This window comes from Crotalus tigris, unplaced genomic scaffold (genome assembly GCF_016545835.1).
Source record: "Crotalus tigris isolate CLP2741 ecotype Arizona unplaced genomic scaffold, ASM1654583v1 scf7180000017631.5181431, whole genome shotgun sequence".
NCBI lineage: Eukaryota > Metazoa > Chordata > Lepidosauria > Squamata > Viperidae > Crotalus > Crotalus tigris.
In genome coordinates, this window is record NW_024096525.1 from 5,143,647 (window position 1) to 5,162,808 (window position 19,162).

Below are 19,162 nucleotides of genomic sequence, written 5' to 3' on the forward strand. Positions count from 1 at the left end.
AGAAGATAAAAGATACAAGATTGATGTAGATAGATAATTGTTGATGAAGATGATAGATGATAGAAAATAGTTTATGTATATAGTTGATTGATGATGATGATGATAGATGCAAATAGATGATAGGAGATAGTTGATTGATGTAGATAGTTGAATGATGATGATAAATAGATACAGATAGAAGATCGAATAGTTGATAGATTGATGATATACAGATACACGATAGATGATAGAAGAGATGATAGAAAGATGATAGAAGATAGTTTATATAGATAGTTGATTGATGATAGGTAGGTAGGTAGGTAGGTAGGTAGGTAGATAGATAGATAGATAGATAGATAGATAGATAGATAGATAGATAGATAGATGATAGATTTCTGCTCCATTTCTGCTTCAAGAATAGGCATGTAAAGGCACAGGTAAAGTATTTTTAGGAAAGGAAATGTATTAAGCTGGAGGAATAGAGAGGAACTATAAACACTGACTAAAAGCATACTTTTAGAATAGTGCACACTATTGTAGAATAGCATATAGTTTAGAAATGATATATTATTCAATTTATATAAGGTTTATTCTTTATAAAAACTGCCTAGGGCTAGTATTTTAAAGTATAATTATGAACCAAAGTGAAGCCAGGTAGATGATAGAAAGATGATAGAAGATAGTTTATAGATGTAGATAGTTGATTGATGATGATAGATAGATAGAGGTAGGTAGGTAGGTAGGTAGGTAGATAGATAGATAGATAGATAGATAGATAGATAGATAGATAGATAGACAGAATAGACAGACAACAGAGATGATAGATGGTAGATTATAGATAGAGAAAAAGAGAGACAGACAGAGGGGATGGTGCTCCAGAGGGCAGGCCATGCAACATCACTCATGCCGTCTTGCAGTTTTGGATCCCTCTGACTGATGCCCATAGCCATCAGCCTTAGAGTGGCTTCAATGGGGGGGGGCAGGAGTGGGTCTAAATCTACCATGAGTAACCTAACTATGACTCCATCAGCTCAGGAACTGCCATTGTCCCACAACAGGTGTGCACATGCTTCCTGCCATCCTCACCAATTGATCCAGGGACAACCCCGGCGGAATCAAGAACAAGATGTAGATTTGCCTTCCAGGGACAACACACACACACACACACACACACACACACCATCTTAATCCCCTTGCTCTGAGTGTTTCCTTTCCCTGCCATTAGACTGCCCCTTCAACTGGATAACGCATCTTCCTCCTTTTCTACTACTATTCAACGACACTGGTTACTATGGCAACAGCAAAATCCTTCGGTACCTTTGCAGATTGACCCACTCAGCAAGATAAAGGAAAAATCTGATTGCCGCCGCCTATGGTATGCCTTAAGTATATTTAAGAGTTGCTTTGTGAATCAAAACTAGCCGACTGGCATGTTGGAATGAAGCTGAGGAACTCAGGCTGAAGTCTGTCTCCAGCTATGGACATGCACTGGATGTCTGAATCCCTGCTATCTCTTAGGTCAAGTTACTTTCAAAGTTACTTAAAATTGGGCATCTTACTAAAGACCAGGGATGCACAACATTTGACTGGTCTTACAAATCAAGCACAGACATCACCCTGCCAACAAAAGTACGTATAGTCAGGGCCATGGTTTTCCCAGTTGCAATGGATGGCTGTGAAAGTTGGACCATAAGAAAGGCTGAGCGCCAAAGAATTGAGGTCTTTGAACTATGGTGGTGGAGAAGACTCCTGCGAGTCCCCTGGACTGCAAGGCGATCAAACCGGTCAGTCCTAGAGGAGATCAACCCCGACTGCTCTTTAGAAGGCCAGATCCTGAAGTTGAAACTCAAGTACTTTGGCCACCTAATGAGAAGGAAGGATTCACTAGAGAAGGGCCTAATGCTGGGAAAGATACAGGGCAATAGAAGAAGGAGACGACAGAGAAGGAGGTGGCTGGATGGAGTCACTGAAGCAGTAGGTGGGAGCTTCAATGGACTCCAGAAGATGGTAGAGGACAGGAAGACCTGGAGGAACATGGTCCATGGGGTCGCGATGGGTCGGACACGACTTTGCAACTAACAACAACAGCGCAAATCAGGCATCCATGGGGACATTTTGTTTCACCTCTGTGGTTTGGCTCTGAAGATGCTTTCAAGCAGGGGTCTTCAAACTTGGCCCTTTGATGACTTGTGGACTTCAACTCCCAGAATTCCTCACCCAGGCATGAATTCTGGGAGTTGAAGTCCACAAGTCATCAAAGGGCCAAGTTTGAAGACCCCTGCTTGAAAGGATCAAGAATTTCAGACCTTCGGAAGATCTTTCAAGGTAGGCCAAGATGAGACTACAGAAGAGGTACTGAAGTTCAGTAACAAATCCTTTGCTTGTTTAGCTTGGTTGGTCTACAGAAGATCCCAGATTGACATCTCAAATTCCTGGTACTAAGAATCTTAATTCCCAACTGAGAAGCTGAGAGATACCACCGCAGGTTGCAGAATAGTCCATGATATCGGAAGATTCCGTGGTTTTTTATCTCCAAACCTCGCTGCACTTAACACAAATCTGATTTTTCTCTGATGGTCTCCATATGTTTGAGGGGAGCTTGGCATTGATTAATATCTACTACTACTTTGTACTGGGTAATTGTGGGAAAGGCCATTGTTGACAAATTAAGATCACTGTTGGCTATCTGGCGATTTACCATCTGTATCCTACACTGCTACTCCCACTAGATTAGGTATTCTTCCCTGCATAGGGATCTGTCTGTCTGTCTGTCTGTCTATCTGTCTGTCATCTATCTATCAAATTTAGATATCGACCATCTCAGTCTCAGAGAGATAGGTAAGTGGCCATTTTTTCCAAGCCAACCATTGTCTGTCTGCCTGCCTGCCTGCCTGCCTGCCTGCCTGTCTATCATCTATCTATCAAATTTAGATATTGACCATCTCAATCTCAGAGAGATAGGTAAGTGGCCATTTTTTTCAAGCCAACCATTGTCTTTCTGTCTGCCTGCATCTATCTATCTATCTATCTATCTATCTATCTATCTATCTATCTATCTATCTATCTATCTATCTATCCTATCCATCCACCCACCCACCCACCCTATCCATCCATCAATCCATCCATCCACACACACACCTATCTATCTATCTATCTATCTATCTATCTATCTATCTATCTATCTATCTATCTATCTATCTATCTTAGATATTGACCATCTCACTCTCAGAGAGATAGGTAAGTGGCCAATTCTTCAACCCAACTATTGTCTGTCTGTCTGTCTGTCTGTCTATCTATCTATCTATCTATCTATCTATCTATCAAATTTAGATATCGACCATCTCAATTCAGAGAGATAGGTAAGTGGCCATTTTTTCAAGCCAACCATTGCTACTAATCAGTACTTCTAATACTCAATGAGTATCAGGCCACAAAGTCCAAGAAAAAACATCTAGAGTTTCTTCTCAGCAGTTTCTCTGTTGTTCCTCACCCATAGAAAGAAATCCTGCCAAATGAAAGCAACCACTTAAAAGAGATACTCTGAGAACTTCTAGGGAGACGCCATCTTAACTCTCTTCCTCCCAGCCAAACTGCCTAAAACTTTGCTGTCTCTTGGTCCTCTGGAATGCAGCCTGCTCTCCAGGGAATCCATTGATCATTCATTCATTCATTCATTCATTCATTCATTCATTCATTCATTCATTCATTCATTCAATGTCTATAGCCAAGATTAGCTTTCACCACATCAAGCCATGTTCTCAAGGTATCTCCTCCAGCTTGGAAACAAATGGCCAGGGAGATTGACTCTAAACATATTATGCGGTAAAGATTTACGCTAGATCTTAAATTAGCTCTGGAACCAATATTCGAGGAAGGTTTTTGACCTAGCAGTTGTTTCCTGTGCAGATGTTGTCACAGGTTCAAACTGCAGGTCTACTTTCATTGTTGGTCATATTGAGAATCCCTTGTCTTCCTACCCAACGTTCTCACAAGGTACCCCTAAGTTGTCATGCTAAACCAGGGGTAGGCAACCTTGGCTCTTTTAGGACTCGTGGATTTCACTTCCCAGAATTCCTGAGCCAGCCATGCTGAGGGGAAAGGGAGAGGTTTCCAAGCTGAGATTGGGATTAGGGAGCAGCCTCTTAACCATAATTTATAGCTAGGATCTCATCCAAATGAAGATCTGGTATCTCATCTGAACCTTGACTGGTGAAAGGTTAAAACAACTCTGTCATTCCATTAAAACAAATCACAATTTGTGCTAACTCCAGAGACTGGGATGTCAGACAGATAGAATAACAGAGTTGGAAGGGATGTGGAAGTCTTCTGATCTAACCCCCTGCTCAGACAGGAAGTCCTATACCCATTCAGACAAATAGTTGTCCAATCTCTTCTTGAAAACCTCCCGTGATGAAGCACTTATAACTTCTGGAGGCAGGTTGTTCCACTGGTTAATTGTTCTAATGGTCAGGAAATTTCTCCTTAGTTCTAGGTTGCTTCTCTCCTTGATTAGTTTCCATCCATTGCTTCTTGCCCTGTCTTCAGGTACTTTGGAAAATAGGTTGACCCTCTCTTCTTTGTGGCCACCCGTTAAACATTGGAATAGAAATAGAAATAGAAATAGAATAGAATAGAATAGAATAGAGCTGGAAGGGACCTTGGAGATCTTCTAGTCCAGCCCCCTGCTCAAGCAGGATAACCTATACCATCTTGGACAAGTGACTGTCCAGTCTCTTCTTAAAAATCTCCAGTGATGGAGCGCCTACGATTTCTGGAGGCAAGCTGTTTCACTGGTTGATTGTCTTCACTGTCAGGAAGCTTCTCCTTAATTCCAGGTTGCTTCTCTCTTTGGTCAGTTTCCAACCATTGTTTCTCGTCCTTTCCTCTGGTGCTTTGGAGAATAGTTTCATCCCCTCCTCTTCTTTGTAGCAGCCTCTCAAATACTGGAATACTGCTATCATGTCACTCCTATTTCTTCTTTTCTTTAGACTAGCCAAACCCAAATCCTGCAGCCATTCTTCCTATGTTTTATCCTCCAGGCCTTGGATCATCTTAGTTGCTCTTCTCTGAAGATTGCTATCATGTCACTTCCAGTCCTTTTCTTCTTTAGACTAAGACATACCCAATTCCAGCAACCGTTCTTCATATGTTTTAGCTTCCGCTGATCCTCTTTGTTGTTCCTCTCTGCACTCTTTCTAGAGCAGTGGTTCTCAACCTTTTTAATGCTGTGACCCCCCAACCGGTCGTAAGCTGAGGACTACTCAACTGGTCGTAAGCCGAGGACTACGCAACTGGTGCAGCACCGTTTGCAGAATGGGACTTTTGGCGGGCTCAGCAGGGCAGAGACAGCCTGGACAATTCCTATTGGCTTTTGAAAGCCAATAGAAGTAGACTCTATTCAAGAGAGTCTATTCTATTGGCTTTCAAAAGCCAATAGAATAAAAGGGAGTAGCACAGCTAAGGAAAAGGGGGGAAAAAATGGCAGACTGCGTTGTTTGGCGACCCCCGTGAAATGGTCGTTCGACCCCAAATGGGGTCCCAACCCACAGGTTGAGAACTAGAGTCTCAACATCTTTTTTACTGGTTCCCACTAGTACCACTTGGATCGAGCCAACAGCAATATTATTCACAGCTGAGGCCAAATGGGAAAAGAGCCACCTTCTCTTCCTGTTCAAAATGAAAAAAAAAAGCACCAAAATCAACATTAAAGCGAGTGAGAAGGCATTCTCTAGTGTGCGTGCCAGTCCCTAAAAGGAAATGCAATGTCCGTGTTGGGAACCTGCTGTGGGTAATATTTTTTTCTTGGAAAGCCAGACCCGAGGTCCTTCCACCCACATGCAGGAATCTATGGTCCGTGTGCCTATTTGTGCATGAGACGGACACACACACACACACAAACACAAATGACAAGGTGCATGCAATTACATCACTGCATCACTGTGTGTCATCACTGGGGCAACATCGCAGTTTGCTGTGGATGCTGTTGTATTCCCACGCATACAAACCTGTGTGTAACCGGAAACAATGGACGGAAACTAATCAAGGAGAGAAGCAACCTGGAACTAAGGAGAAACTTCCTAACAGTGAGGAAAATTAACCAGTGGAACAGAAGTTGCCTTCAGAAGTCGTGGGCGCTCCATCACTGGAGGTTTTTAAGAAGAGACTAAACAGTCACTTGTCTGAGATGGTATAGGTTCTCCTGGCTGAGCAGGGGGCTGGACTAGAAGACCTCCAAGATCCCTTCCAGCTCTCTTCTGAATGAATAATAATAATAATAGTAAAGTTGGAAGGGACCTTGGAGGTCATCTAGTCCAACCCCCTGCTCGGGCAGGAAACCCTACACCATTTCGGACAAATGGCTGTCCAGTCTCTTCTTAAAAACTTCCAGTGTTGGAGCATTTACTGCTTCTGGAGGCAAGCTGGTCCACTGATTAAGTGTTCTCACTGTCAGGAAGTTTCTCCTTAGTTCTAGGTTGCTTCTCTCCTTGATTAGTTTCCACCCGTTGCTTCTTGTCCTGCCTTCAGGTGCTTTGGAAAATAGCTTGATTCCCTCTTCTTTATGGCAGCCCCTGAGATATTGGAATATTGCTATCATGTCCCCCCTTGTCCTTCTCTTCGTTAAACTAGACATACCCAATTCTAGCAACCGTTCCTTATATGTTTTAGCCTCCAGTCCCCTAATCATCTTTGGTGCTCTTCTCTGTACTCTTTCTAGAGTCTCAACATCTTTTTTACATCGTGGTGACCAAAACTGGATGCAGTATTCCAAGTGTGGCCTTACCAAGGCATTGAAGAGTAGTATTAATACTTCGCGTGATCTTGATTCTATCCCTCTGTTAATGCAGCCTAGTACTGTGTTGGCCTTTTTGGCAGCTGCCGCACACTGCTGGCTCATATTTAACTGATTGTCTACTAGGACTCCGAGGTCCCTCTGACAGTTACTACTATTGAGCGTGGTGCCACCTATGCTGTACTTGTGCATTTGGTTTTTCTTGCCTAAATGTAGAACCTTGCTTTTTTCACCATTGAATTTCATTTTGTTAGTTAGTGCCCAGTGTTCAAGTCTGTCCAGATCCTTCTGTACCTGAAGCCTGTCTCCTGGAGTGTTGGCTATTCCTGCCAGCTTGGTGTCATCTGCAAATTTGATGAGTTCCCCATCTATCCCTTCATCCAAATCGTTGATGAAGATGTTGAAGAGTACTGGGCCCAGAACAGAGCCCTGGGGCACCCCACTACACACTTCCCTCCATATAGATGCAGTTCCATTGAGGACCACTCGCTGAGTACGGCCGGTCAGCCAGCTACGGATCCATCTGGTGGTGGTTCTGTCTACCCCACATTTTTCTATCTTGTCAAGTAGTAGGTTGTGATCTACTTTATCAAATGCCTTACTGAAGTCCAAGTAAATTATGTCCACAGCATTCCTCTGATCCACTAATTTTGTCACTTGGTCAAAGAATGCAATAAGATTTGTCTGGCATGATCTATTTTTGACAAACCCATGTTGGCTTTTAGTAATGACTTTGTTTGCCTCTAGGTGTTCGTTGATTCGTTGTTTGATTATCTTTTCCAGGATCTTCCCAGGTATTGAGGTCAGGCTGATAGGTCTGTAATTTCCTGGATCCATTTTTTTTCCTTTTATGAGGATGGGAACTACATCAGCTCTTTTCCAGTCCTCTGGTAGTTCCCCTGTGTTCCAGGATCTTTGAAAAATATAGTTCAGTGGCTCCGATATCACATCTGCCAGTTCCTTGAGAACTCTGGGGTGTATGTGAATGAGATGTGTCTGTCCAAGAGCCAGTAGAAGGATTTTTCCCCCCACAGAAGTGGGGTATGTACGCAACGTTTTCATGCTATGTAGTTTTGTTCATTGGGGGAGTAATTTAACTCACAAATAGGGACAATCAGCCTCAACCCTTTTCTCCAATTCACAAATGATGAGACGGTAGCTGAATCGGTGGGCAAGGATTAGATGGACTAAGATTTTTTTCATAGAATAGAATAGAGCTGGAAGGGACCTTGGAGATCTTCTAGTCCAGCCTCCTGCTCAAGCAGGAGAACCTATACCATTTCAGACAGGTGAATGTCCAGTCTCCTCTTAAAAATCTCCAGTGATGGAGCACCTATGATTTCTGGAGGCAAGCTGTTCCACTGGTTAACTGTCGTCACTGTTAGGAAGTTTCTCCTTAATTCCAGGTTGCTTCTCTCCTTGATTAGTTTCCAACCGTTGTTTCTCGTCCTTCCCTCTGGTGCTCTGGTGAACAACCTGGCCCCCTCTGCCTTGTGGCAGCCCCTCAGATTTGTATAGGAAAGTTGAGGTAGCCTTGGCGGAACCATTCCTGGACAAGAAACAGCCAGCTGGGTGCCAGAAAGTGGGAACTGTAAGGTGTCTTAATTCACTTGGGTATCAGATCTGTGGAGGGAGAAGTGAGTAGACTTTCAAGATGTCAGCCCTTTGAGCTGAGCCAGGTGTTGGAGCAGAATCTGTGAGAAGGAAATTCTGAATTATTTTGTCCCTTTTGCAACTAGCATTTTCCTTGCCCTCCTTATTTGGCCTTACAGGGTCCAAGCAGGATCTCAAAGAATTAACCGTAAGTGCAAGGGATTGCTTCCAGCAGTTGTGGGTGGCTCCATCCCTGGGGGTTTTAAAGAAGAGACGGACAGTCATTTGTACAGGATGTTAAGAGGGCCTCCCGCTTGAGCACGAGATTGGACTAGAAGACCTCTCGGGTCCCTTCTAACCCTATTGTTCTATGTCAGGGGTAGGCAACCTTGGCTCTTTTATGACACATGGACTTCAACTCCCAGAATTCCAGAGCCAGCATGGCGGAACTGTGGCCCCTTCAAGACTCGTGGACTTCAACTCCCAGAATTCCTGAGCCAGCATGAGGGGACTATGGCCCCTTCATGACTCATGGACTTCAACTCCCAGAATTCCTGAGCCAGCATGAGGGGACTATGGCCCCTTCATGACTCGCGGACTTCAACTCCCAGAATTCCTGAACCAGAATGGCTCAGCTTGGAAACCTCTCCCTTTCCCCTCAGCATGGCTGGCTCAGGAATTCTGGGAGTTGAAGTCCACGAGTCATAAAAGAGCCAAGGTTGCCTACCTCTGGCCTAGGCCTAGGCCGCTTTATGACTGGTGGACTTCAACTCCCAGAATTCCTGAGCCAGCCTGGCTCAGCTTGGAAACCTCTCCCTTTCCCCTCAGCATGGCTGGCTCAGGAATTCTGGGAGTTGAAGTCCACCAGTCATAAAAGAGCCAAGGTTGCCTACCCGTTCTCTGTTCTAAGATCGTTGTTCCAAATACAGCAAGCATATTGGGGAAAAACAGTGGTTTAAGCATGCCTTACTTACTCAACCCTTTTAAATTGTGGATCACAATGAACTCCACTAAAATTCAGGGGTGGATCCGATGTGGATTGTGTAGCTCCATATTGTGGAACCAGGTCCAAAAATGACTGGGTCATGATAATATATATATATATATATATATATATATATATATATATATATATATATATATATATATTTGCACATTTAATAAATAAATTGCTTTTTCACCCTGGGAGACAATCCACGTAGATCGGGTTATTCACTACAGAGTAGACAAAGCTATCAAAATAGAGCTGGAAGGGACCTTGGTGGTCTTCTAGTCCAATCTCTTGCTCAAGTGGGAGGCCCTCTTAACATTCTGGACAAATGACTGTCCATCTCTTCTTTAAAATCCCCAGGGATGGAGCCACCCACAACTGCTGGAGGCAAGCCATTGCACTTACACAGTTAAGTGCAGATGAATGGATGTCCAATCTCTTTTCAAAAACCTCCAGTGATGGAGCACTCACAACTTCTGGTGGCAAGCTGTTCCACTGGTTAATTGTCCTCGCTGTTAGGAAGTTTCTCCTTCATTTCAGGTTGCTTCTGTCTTTGGTCAGTTTCCATCCATCGCTTCTTGTCGTGCCTTCTGTTGCTTTGGAAAATAAGTTGACCCTCTCTTGTTTGTGGCAGCCCCTCAATTATTTGAACACTGCTGTCCTCCTCCTCCTCTTCCTCTTCTTCCTCCTCCTTTCCCCCCCCCACAAACCCCACTCCCATCTAGCACTGATGGTGTTCCCTAGTTGGGTCATGAAACACCTGCAAGAAAAACGCCAAGCTCAGAGAGAACCAAGGACCCCACAGTCGTCGTCCTCCTTCTCCTCTTTCTCTCCTCCTCCTATTCTTCCTCCTCCTCCTCCTCCTCTTTCTCTACTCCTCTTCCCCCCCCCAGTCCTTCTTTTCTCTAGACTGCCCACCCCATATTCCTGCCGCCGTTCTTTAATCATCTTTGTTGCTCTTCTCTGCACTCTGTCCAGCGTCTCAACATCTTTTTTTCATAGTGTGGTGACCAATGTTGGAGACAGTATTTCAGGTGTGGCTTTACTCAGGTTTTTATAAAGCGGTACTAATACATCACGTGTGGAATCGAGACAGAGGGATAGAATCAAGATCACATGAAATATTAATACCACTTTACAAGGCCTTGGTAAGGCCACACTTGGAATACTGCATCCAGTTTTGGTCACCACGATGTAAAAAAGATGCAGAGACTCTACAAAGAGTGCAGAGAAGAGCAACAAGGAGGATCAGGGGACTGGAGGCTAAAACATATAAGGAACAGCTGCTGGAATGGGGTATGTCTAGTTTAATGAAGAGAAGGACGAGGGGTGACATGATAGCAGCCTTCCAATATCTCAGGGGCTGCCCCGAAGAAGAGGGAGTCAAGCTATTTTCCAAAGCACCTGAAGGCAGGACAAGAAGCAACGGATGGAAACTGATCAAGGAGAGAAGCAACCTAGAATTAAGGAGAAATTTCCTAACACTGAGAACAATTAACCAGTAGAACAAACTGCCTCCAGAAGTGGTGAATGCTCCAACACTGGAAGTCTTTAAGAAGAGACTGGACAGCCATTTGTCCAAAATGGTATAGGGTTACCTGCCTGAGCAGGGGGTTGGATTTGATGACCTCCAAGGTGCCTTCCAACTATTATTATTATTATTATTGTTGTTGTTGTTATTATTATTATTATTATTACAATAACTGCAAAGCTTACAAGGCTAAGGAGATCTGGTGGTCGCAGAATGGCCATTAATATGAAATTTTTCCCTTTGGTGCGATGACTAAAAATGGAGGCATCGCTCGCCTCCCTTGCACCCACTCTCAGCTGGAGTGAAGCAGAAGATCTTTGCTGGGAAATCACAATCAAGCCCTCTGCCTTTTTGATTCCTTCCACGCACATCCAAGTGGGCTAAAAATGGCCTGTGAAAGAACGAGCCTGTGTGATATCAGTCAGAGCCCGGGTCAGCCCTGCTGTGCGAAACTTTAGGAGATGGAAACTTCTAGGAGCCAAGAAACACCATTAAGCACAAAACATCCTGAAAAGCAAGCCGGCGTATTCGTGCCAGATAATTCTCATAAAATGATAACCATGGCAACCGAGGGCCGGATCAGGCTAGAAATAGGCAATCCGCTCGCGGGATGGCACTCCGACTATTTCCATTGGATTCTATCCTCTCAGTTTGAGCTCCTCAGACTTTACAAAGCCATCATTTGTGTTGGAGCTGCTCCATGATGGCCCCAAGCCTGGGCTTGTACGTATCGGAGTTTCTCAACCTTGGGAGCTGTGTGGACTTCAACTCCCAGAATTCCTCAGCCAGCCATTTGCAAAAGACAAGACAATGTTCAAAAATAGCCCAGGTGACAGGTGACCAATGAGCATGCAGGTGCAGTTCCATCTGTGTTGTGAATTTTGCCCCGTTTTGCGACTTTTCTTGCGTCAGTTGTTGTGAATCACTGGAGTTGTTTAAGTTAGTGACACTAACTTGTTACCTAAGATATGCAGATGATACCACTCTAATGATAGAAAGTGAAGAGGAATTAAAGAGCCTCTTGTTGCGGGTGAAGAAGGAGAGTGGAAAAGTTGGCTTGAAACTCAACATTAAGAAAACCAAGATCAGGGCATCCGGCCCTCTCAATTCCTGGCAAATAGATGGGGAAGAAATGGAGGTAGTAACAGATTTTATCTTCCTGGGCTCCAAGATCACCACGGATGGGGACTGCAACCAAGAAATTAAAAGACGCTTGCTCCTGGGGAGGAAAGCTATGGCAACTCTAGACAGCATACTAAAATGCAGAGACATCATCCTCCCAACAAAATTGCGTATAGTCCAGGCCATGGTTTTCCCAGTTGCAATGGATGGCTGTGAAAGTTAGACCATAAGAAAGGCTGAGCGCCAAAGAATTGAGGCCTTTGAACTAGGGTGCTGGAGAAGATTCCTGCGAGTCCCCTGGACTGCAAGGCGATCAAACCGGTCAGTCCTAGAAGAGATCAACCCTGACTGCTCTTTAGAAGGCCAGATCCTGAAGTTGAAACTCAAGAACTTTGGCCACCTAATGAGAAGGAAGGACTCACTGGAGAAGAGCCTAATGCTGGGAAAGATGGAGGGCAATAGAAGAAGGGGACGACAGAGAATGAGGTGGCTGGATGGAGTCACTGAAGCAGTAGGCGTGAGCTTCAATGGACTCCAGAAGATGGTAGAAGACAGGAAGGCCTGGAGGAAGGTTGTCCATAGGGTCGCAATGGGTTGGACACGGCTTCGCAGCTAACAACAACAATGGGTTATTAAGTGAATTTGGCTTCCCCATTAACTTTGCCTGTCAGACAGTCCCAAAAGGGGATCCCGTGACTCCGGGACACCGCTCCTTGCAGACAGCTGGTCATTTGTCTTCTTTTGGAGAGTCGTTGAGGCCACTTGGAGATTTACCTGTGTCCTCAGGGTCACCTGAGTGGTGCAAATGGCTGTGGAGTCTCCTTGGCTGCTGGATGTTTACTGCCCTGGGTTGCTTCACTATTGAAGACGGGCGCACGCTGTGAGGATGTGTCTGTGTTGTCTGCATCTCAAACTGAAGTGCAAACGGTTTCTCTAGCCTGCAATGTTTTCTGGAAATGCGCCTGTCTTCAGCCATGAAGGGACCCAGGGAGAAAAACATCCTGCAGCCAAGAAGGCTTCACACCCGTTTGCACCACTCAGGTGACCCTGAGGACACAGATAAACCTCCAAGTGGCCTCAATGACTCTCTAAAACAGACATGTCAAACACAAGGCCCGGGGGTCAGATGCGGCCCGCAAAGTGGTTTCATGTGGCCCACAAAGCCATCCTGGAAACAGTGAGGAGACGTCCCCCGCTGCCTTGGCCCTGGCCCAGGCTGGCCGGGAGCTAATGTGCAATTTTGTGGCCATCTATGCTGAAACGCATTCAGTCTTAGCTCCACAAGGCCATCTGGAAATAGCGAGGAACCAGCCCCTGCCACGTCGGCCCTACCCCCTGGGTGCATGCTGGGGAGGTGTCACTCTTTGTGAGGAATGAAGAAATGGACCATCGCCTGGAAGTGGCCAGCAAATGGCCCTCGCCTACTTCACCTATCCGGCTTGATGGCCTTGGGGGAGGGGTTTCGGCAGGTAAGTGCAGCTGGGTGCCCCCTTGGGGAAGTGGGGCTGGGCTTGGTGCCACGGGTACTCGAGGGCCAGGCTGGGCATTTGACCTCTGTGTCAACGCTGCAAATATTGTATATTCTTGCTTTTGACAATATGCAGAATTGTCTGGTAAATATGGGGTTAATACAGAGCAGAAGAGGCGTTAGGGGTAAAGCCCGGGAAAGAAAGAGGAAAAAAACATTTGACCTTCGCACTAATTGGATAGTGTGAGATATGAGGGCTAATTTAGGGAGGGAACATGCTGATAATTTAACTGCTCAGAGGAAGAGAACTTAGATCCTAGCATCCCTCCGTTGTGCCTGTGCCGACATTTTGTAACAATAAAAGACTTTTAGGAAAATAAATGCCTGGAAGTTCTTTGGAATGTTTCATTAGCCGGAACCACGATGGTCACCACGATGTAAAAAAGATGTTGAGACTCTAGAAAGAGTACAGAGAAGAGCAACAAAGATGATTAGGAGACTGGAGGCTAAAACATATAAGGAACGGTTGCGAGAATTGGGTATGTCTAGTTTAACGAAGAGAAGGACAAGGGGGGACATGATAGCAGTATTCCAATATCTCAGGGGCTGCCATAAAGAAGAGGGAATTAAGCTATTTTCCAAAGCACCTGAAGGCAGGACAAGAAGCAACGGGTGGAAACTAATCACGGAGAGAAGCAACCTAGAACTAAGGAGAAACTTCCTGACAGTGAGAACACTTAATCAGTGGAACAGCTTGCCTCCAGAAGCAGTAAATGCTCCAACACTGGAAGTTTTTAAGAAGAGACTGGACAGCCATTTGTCCAAAATGGTTTAGGGTTTCCTGCCCGAGCAGGGGGTTGGACTAGATGACTTCCAAGGTCCCTTCCAACTTTACTACTATTACTATTACTATTACCATAACACTCTGCTGTCCAGGGCTCCCGGCAGCCCGCACCACCATCCGCCCCCCCCGCATGGCCTGAGAGGAACAGTGAGGCTCCTCCAGTGGACCATGCCTTGGCACTTGCCCCGGTCCCACCCCCTTCCGCCAGAGACCCTCAGATCTGTCCCACTCCTGCCCAGGCCCCCACAGGCACCCTTGACGCAAATGATGTAGAGCTGGCTACGCCCACCCAGTAGGCCACACCCACTCCATCCATGTTCACCCAGTAGGCTGCACCCACCCTGACCACACCCATCCGGCCCCCCAAGGGCAACCGCAATGCTGATGCGGCCCTCAATGAAATTTAGTTTGACACCCCTGCTCTAAAAGGATGCAAATGACCAGCTGTCTGCAAGGAGTATAAATCTTTCTCACCATCCAGTCAGAAGCGAAGAAGCTTCTTGGATGAGAAGCGAAACGCCTTCAAAGAAAAAACAAGAAAGTCCAGCTGCCAAAGCCTCTAAGGCGGAATTAGCTTTCCGTAACCATTGTCTCCATCATCCCTATCATCTGAAGGCTTCTGCAGGCAATGCTAGACTTACAGCCCTTCTTTTACCGACGGTTCAAAATGACAACGGCTCTGAAAAAAAAGAGAGTTGTGCGTGGTCCTCGCACTTACGACCCACACAGCACGCCAACAGTCCCACGATCGAAATTTGGCCGTTTAGCGTGTATTTGCCACGGTTTCGGCATCCCCGAGGTCAGGTGATCGCCATTTGCAACCTTCCCAGGGGACGTCCGGCAAGCAAAGTCCATGGGGGTGGGGGAGGGGAAGCCGGATTCCACTTAACGACCGAGCGATTCACTTAACGACTGCAGGGATTCGCTAACTGTGGCCAAAGAAAGGTGGTAAAATGAGGTGCATCTCCGTTAGCAACCGCCTCGCTTTAACAGTGTAACTTCCGCTCGTACGCCGAGGATGTTACCTGCAGTAATGTTTTGTTTTAAAGGGAAAAAAGCAAAACGAGCTTGCGATTTGTAACTCTTGCAACATAAAAAATTATTGGGTGCTTTTTTTTGTTTTATTTTATTTTGTTTTTTTTCCTTCCCCCAAGCGATTTGGAGCCTAACCAGACACAACCTTTTTGGAACATTTCTGCAAATTAAAAATAACAGGGGATGGTCTCCAGAGAGCCACCCTTTTAATTTATGAGTCTCCTCGATTGCATTTGGATTTATGTGGTTTCAGGGAGACCTTTGGCAGAAGGGATTTCTTTTTTCTTTTTCTTTTCTGCAGTTAAAAAACAAACAAATAAAAGAAAGAAAGAACGGCAGCAGCAGCCAAAAAAGATCGCACGAAAGTATTAGCACTGCTTTATAAAGCCTTAGTAAGGCCACACTTGGAATACTGTATCCAGTTTTGGTCACCACGTTTTATTTATTTTTAATAATAAAGTTGGAAGGGACCTTGGAGGTCATCTAGTCCAACCCCCTGCTCAGGCAGGAAACCCTATACCATTTCAGACAAATGGCTGGACGTGGCAGCTGACCTTGCATTACTTAGAAACATTAAAATTTGATAGGAGTCCATTAAAACCTAACTACTAGGAGACTAGACTAGACTAGACTAGACTAGACTAGACTAGACTAGACTAGAATAGAATAGAATAGAATAGAACTGGAAGGGACCTTGGAGGTCTTCTAGTCCAACCCCCTGCTCAGGCAGGGAACCCTATACCATTTCAGACAATTGGCTGTCCAATCTCTTCTTAAAAACTTCCAGTGTTGGAGCATTCACCACTTCTGGAGGCAGGTTGTTCCACTGGTTAATTTAACTGTCAGGAAGTTTCTCCTTAGTTCTAGGTTGCTTCTCTCCTTGATTAGTTTCCATCCATTGCTTCTTGTCCTGCCTTCAGGTGCTTTGGAGAATAGCTTGACTCCCTCTTCTTTTTTCTTACAGAAAAGATGTTGAGACTCTGGAAAGAGTGCAGAGAAGAGCAACAAAGATGATCAGGGGACTGGAGGCTAAAACATATAAAGGACGGTTGCTGGAATTGGGTATGTCTAGTTTAATGAAGAGAAAGACGAGGGGGGATATGATAATAGTGTTCCAATATATCAGGGGCTGCCCCAAAGAAGAGGGAGTCAAGCTATTCTCCAAAGTGCTTGAAGGCAGGACAAGAAGCAATGGATGGAAACTAACCAAGAGGAGAAGCAACTTAGAACTAAGGAGAAACTTCCGAACAGTGAGGACAATTAACCAATGGAACATTTTGCCTTCAGATGTGGTGGGTGCTGCATTACTGGAGGCTTTCAAAATTAGACTGGACAGCCATTTATCTGAAATGGTGTAGGGCAGTGGTTCTCAACCTTTCTAATGCCGTGACCCCATAATACAGTTCCCCATGTTGTGGTGACCCCCAAGTGGGTGTGGCCACCAATAAGAGGGAGTAGGACAGCTAGGGAAAAGTGGAAAAAATGGCGGACAGCGTGGTTTGGCGACCCCCATGAAATGGTCATTCGACCCCAAATGGGGTCCCGACCCACAGGTTGAGAACCACTGGTATAGGGTCTCCTGCTTGTGCAGAGGTTGGACTAGAGCAGTGGTTCTCAACCTGTGGGTCGGGACCCCATTTGGGGTCGAACGACCATTTCACGGGGGTCGCCAAACAACGCAGTCCGCCATTTTTTTCCCCTTTTCCTTAGCTGTGCTACTCCCTTTTATTCTATTGGCTTTTGAAAGCCAATAGAATAGACTCTCTTGAATAGAGTCTAAGTCTATTGGCTTTCAAAAGCCAATAGGAATTGTCCAGGCTGTCTCTGCCCTGCTGAGCCCGCCAAAAGTCCCATTCTGCAAACGGTGCTGCACCAGTTGAGTAGTCCTCGACTTACGACCGGTTGAGTAGTCCTCGACTTACGACCGGTGGGAGGTCGCGGCATTAAAAAGGTTGAGAACCACTGGACTAGAAGACCTCCAAGGTCCCTTCTAATTCTGTTATTCTATGTTCTGTGAGAGAGGCAATCTTCCCAATGTCCAAGGAGAAAGTTAGTTTCAAAAGGCTGAAGAACCTGCATTAAGAGGGATTAGGAAATGTTAGTCATTATTGTTTTATAAATACTTCAAAGGCATTTCCCCAAAAATGTCTGTTAGGAAAGAAACAGGCCCTTTCATGGAGAAACAAATGCACTTTTATTGATACCAGTTTCCTTTAGTGCAAAATCCTTCACCCTATCCCGGATTTCTCGATTTGAGTAGAAGCATTCACATTTTAAGAGTGTCACATTTTGCTTATATTTGTTTCTGTGCCCAGGAGAATAGAAGAGGCATCACTTAGATATTGTTGGACTGAATCAAGAGATTCCAACAGAGAAGAGTCTTAAGTATTATGATTTATGCTCAGAGAAGAGAGCTGGCAGTCAGAAAAGTCATTTTCCCCCCAATTCTTCAGACCAGCTAAAGAAAAGACCATACTAGTGAGACCCACAATTTGGCTAGAAGGTCCAGATTCCATACTACGTTCAAAAACTGCTCCAGATCTTTGAAAACGTCAATGGTTCAAAGCACCAGCTGGATATGTCACTTCTAGAAGACCACTTCAATACAACTGGGGTGCATCCTGTTGGGGGGGGGGGAGCGAGTGAGCCAGTTTGGTGCAGTGATGAAGGCACCAGTCTACACACTGGGATACTCTGAGTTCTAGTCCTGTCTTAGACGGAAAGTCAGCTGGGTGGTTTTGGGCCAGTTACTCTCCCTCAGCCCTAGGTAAAAGAAGGCAAAGCAAGCCACTTCTGAAAACTTTTGCCAAGAAAACTGTATTGCTAGGAGCCGATACTGACAGGAAGGAAAAAGAAAGAAAGAAAGAAAGAAAGAAAGAAAGAAAGAAAGAAAGAAAGAAAGAAAGAAAGAAAGAAAGAAGAAAGTAAGAAGGAAAGGAAGGAAGGAAGGAAGGAAGGAAGGAAGGAAGGAAGGAAGGAAACTGTATTGCTAGGAGCCAATACTAACAGGAAGGAAAAAAAGAAAGAAAGAAAGAAAGAAAGAAAGAAAGAAAGAAGAAAGCAAGGAAAAAAAGAAAGAAAGAAAGAAAAAGGAAGGAAGGAAGGAAGGAAGGAAGGAAGGAAGGAAGGAAGGAAGGAAGGAAACTGTATTGCTAGGAACCAATACTAACAGGAAGGAAGGAAAGAAAGAAAGAAAAAAAGAAAGAAAGAAAGAGAAAGAAAGAAAAAAGAAAAGGAAGGAAGGAAAGAAAGAAAGAAAAAGGAAGGAAGGAAACTGTATTGCTAGGAGCCAATACTAACAGGAAGGAAAAAAAGAAAGAAAGAAAGAAAGAAAGAAAGAAAGAAAGAAAGAAAGAAGAAAGCAAGGAAAAAAAGAAAGAAAGAAAGAAAAAGGAAGGAAGGAAGGAAGGAAGGAAGGAAGGAAGGAAGGAAACTGTATTGCTAGGAACCAATACTAACAGGAAGGAAGGAAAGAAAGAAAGAAAAAAAGAAAGAAAGAAAGAGAAAGAAAGAAAAAAGAAAAGGAAGGAAGGAAAGAAAGAAAGAAAAAGGAAGGAAGGAAACTGTATTGCTAGGAGCCAATACTAACAGGAAGGAAAAAAAGAAAGAAAAAAAGAATGAAAGAAACAGAAAAAGGGAGAAAGGAAGGAAGGAATAGGGAGGAAATGGAAGGGAGGGAGGGAGAAAGAAAGAAAGGAAGGGGGGAGGAAGGAGATGAAAACAAGGAGGGAGGGTTAGAGCAAGAGAAGAAGGATTTTCAATGCTCTCTGCCTGTTTCCCATAAAGAAACTCAATGGGGAAGCCAGCAG